This window comes from Chaetura pelagica, unplaced genomic scaffold (assembly GCF_000747805.2).
Source record: "Chaetura pelagica isolate M959 unplaced genomic scaffold, ChaPel_1.0 scaffold493, whole genome shotgun sequence".
Classification (NCBI taxonomy): Eukaryota; Metazoa; Chordata; class Aves; order Apodiformes; family Apodidae; genus Chaetura; species Chaetura pelagica.
Genome location: NW_009952696.1, coordinates 629798 through 633335, shown reverse-complemented (window position 1 = coordinate 633335; position 3538 = coordinate 629798). Strand labels below are relative to the sequence as shown.

At 45.8% G+C, this 3538-nt stretch overlaps 1 protein-coding gene across 1 annotated transcript in view; it reads left to right on the top strand.

Moving 5' to 3' along the window:
• CTNNBL1 (catenin, beta like 1) overlaps positions 1-3538 on the top strand; it is a 56241-nt gene that overhangs the window by 38262 nt on the left and 14441 nt on the right. The window lies entirely within an intron of this gene.

Here is a 3538-nt window from a genome sequence, read left to right as displayed (position 1 = left end):
GGGCATGGAAAACTGAAAAGGCAGCAACAGAAAAAATGCCCGATCAAGAGTATCTTCAGTAACTGAACATTCTCTGCCAGCCAGCAGAAAATATTTTTCATGTGGTGGTCTTCTGCAGTGAATTCCATGGGAAGGCATCAGTCTGTTTAAACAGAACTTTATTATACCAATTTGTTATTTTGCCATCATCCCTCCAGAATACAACAGGAATCTGTTACTTGAATGAGCCACGATGCCAGTGCAGTGTTGAATTTATCTCAAAGTTATCATTCTCTGTTACGGGAACATCACAAAAATAAGGTTTCTCAGTTGGTAGGATTTTGTTTTCCATTCAGCACAATGCTTGGATTCCAGCTCACCAGGGGCATCGTGTGTGGGCTGTTTTTGACCTCCAGATCCCACTTTGCCAATCAGTAAAATCAGTATTTCTTAGTGTTGTCACTATTTTAAGATAAGATTTTTCTTGACAAAATATTTTGAGGTACTTGAGTGGGCTGCTCTTTGAAGTATTGCTGCATGGGAACACCAGTGAGCTTGTTCTATGCTGCAGCACTGGAACAGCACGTCCCAGTCCCACCAGTGATGCTGGGGAACCAGATCACTCAGTGGGGGGGACACATGCCTGGCCCCAGGGGGTTTTGGCAGTGTGGCCCTGGCACTCACTGGGAACATCCTCCCTCCCAGGGTTGGGAGCTGCTGGTCCATAGTGTCTGCCAGAGCTCTGTCCAGGTTTCCCAGCCCAGAAGCTGCTGAATGTTTTGTGCAGGAAGGGCAGAAGTTACTGAAAGAGGTGGCTTTTTTTTTTTCTTGTTACTTTCCTGCTCCTAATTAGAAACTACAATTTATCCTGATAGTTCTTTAGAAGACAGAAGGCTCTGAAATGTATCTGCTGGGTTCAGCACAATACTCTGCACCTAATGGCTCTTGTCCCCCCACACCCAGAACCAGACGGGGATGCTCACCTCCACTGTCAGTATTGCAGGGGAGCACGTAGGAGCTCCCCCCTTGCTAGGCAGATGTCCCTTATAATGAAATGTAAAAAAAAAAGGGGGGAGGGGAATAATAAAGGAAAAGGAGTGTAATGTTACAGCTTGATTTGACAGGACCTCCTGCTGCTGCAGCTGCCAGTGCCAGCCATGGAATAGATTAATCTGTATTCCAACACGCCACGGCTGAAGTCAAGATCGATCTAATTAGAGTGTTTTAAACACTGCTTGCATGCTGAAGTCTTGGTGCCTGTCTGGAGAGAGAAGGGCTCCTGGGAGTCTGAGGTGATCCCACTCTGGGGAGCAGGACTAGGTGCAGCTGAGTGGACACATGGGATTTGTCCTGCCTGGAGCAGGGATGGGGCTGGCACGGGGCGCTGTGTGTGGCATCGGCGGCACAGAGTGGTGGTGAACCAGCTGATGGGCAGAAAATGGGGTTATCTGCTAATGAGAGACACTTTTGTCTTGCCATATCCATGAATTTGTGAGATTTGGGGATGTTTATATGAAAAAAAAAGTTGGTTTTGATGCATTACAGCATAATTGTGATTTGGAGGGGGGCATGAAACACAGCAGTGTGTTTTTTTTCAGGAAGCTGATCAAGAAAAGGGTTTAGGTGGTCCAGAAATATTTTTGTACAATGTTTTTTGGGTATTTTGACCAGGCAACTAGGTATTTCTTGGAGTTTGTAGAGTGGTATGTTGAAAGAATAATCTAATTCTTAAAAAACCTGTGTCAGCTTCTTTGGACTTCTAAATAGCTTTTAAGACTTTATTGATAAAATGGATAAGTATCTGTGGATGAGCACCAAAGCAAAAATTATGGCTAAACACATCTCGTAGTAAAGGAGTGTTGAAAAAAAAGCAATAAAGATATATCACTGGTGTGAATATTGCTACTAAAATACTGTGTCAACACTCCTAAACACTTCCAAAAAAAGAAGGTTTGGGGAAAAAAGTGTGAAGTACAAAATGCTGCCTTTTTCCTGGAACAGCAGAGCATCTGTTGGGAGGAATTAAAAAAAAAAGCTTTCATTTTTGTCTTTTTTCTTTTTCACCTTATAAAGACAGGATCTCGCAAGGTCTTTGGAGGCTTTTACAGGATTTTTAATGTAGACACTTAATTTGGTGTTGGTTTTTGTGGAATAACTGTTCCTGTGCAGCAGGAGCATGCCCTGGCACACCCGGAGCCATCCTTCACCCCCGTTATCCTGTCGGAATGACAGAGCAGCCGCGCGGCACCGGCCACCCGATAAACCTGTTATCTCCCCTGCTCCTCCTGCCAGCAGCTCTCCCAATCTCTTTGCTACATGAAAAATTGACACCACCTCAGGCAGAAATCTGTTTCTAAGCAAGCTACATTTATAAGTAGCTAATGAAATGGGATGTGTGTGTGCGCGTGTGTGCAGCCTCTTGTGTTTGTTGCCCTCCTGTAGCGTGCAGATAATCTGTGCTGCAGAGGGGGCAAACTCAGCTCGGAGGGAGAACAGGAGGGGCAAACTGAGCTTGGAGGAGCAGCCTGCCAGCCTTGGCCCCTTGTGGCAGCGGGGCTGCCTGGGGCAGCAGCTCCAGCAAACATGTCGGCATCGCTTGTTCTTTGTGGGCTGGTGCCATCGATCGTGGCTTGTCGTGGCTCCAGGCCAGGCAGTGCTGAGGAAATGCATGTTGAAATGGTTTGGTGGCAATAAAGTGATGATCCCTCTCCTCTGCACCTTGCATTTTCCTCTCTGAAAATAACAAGGCTTGACAGCCGTTCTCCTCTCCCCAGCACTGTGGGTGAGGGAATGTTTATGGCTGTTATTGTTCATCAGTCTTAATCAGCAAAATTGAAGTGAGGACATCTTGGAAGAGTTACAGTTTTGAATATATGGAGATACCTGAAACATAAGGTCTCTGCTTAGACAGAAAGCAGTACCAGATGATTTGGCAAGGGGGAGAGACTCCTGCCTCTCATTTGCTTTGCACCTTTGTGCTTGATTTTATTTCCCCACATTAAACCATATGCTTTTTGATGCTGCCAACATCATTCCTGGTGTTGGCATACACTGTGCAAATTATTTGCATCTCTGCATCTTCTGTGGTACCAGTGGTGCAGAAGTGTGGCTGCTCTGCTTCCTTTTCACTAGAGGAGGAAGGTGGGCTCCTTCCCTCACTTTGCAGCAGCTCCTGGAGTGAGTCGGTTTCTTCACCCTTGAAACTGTTCACGGGCAAAATAAGAACAAGGTTATCACGTGAGATCTAGACTTGAAATGTTTCAAACCCAGTATGAATTTATATGTACATTGTATATAAACTGCACATAAACCCAGTTAATCCTTCTGATGAAACAAGGGCACAGGGAAGCACTTGCTTTTGTACTTTGCTGAAGTCTGGTACAGCCAAATATTAATGGTTGAAAAAGTGTAATGCACACTGTGTGAAAAAGTGCCTTTGGATAAGGTCATGTTGCTCTTGTCCCTGAAGGAGCCAAGAGCTGAAGGGCCTGCTCTGAGCCACAGAGCCCAGTGCTGGGCAGAGCCGCTTCCCCTGGGAAGGGCTGCGAGGCCTGGAAGC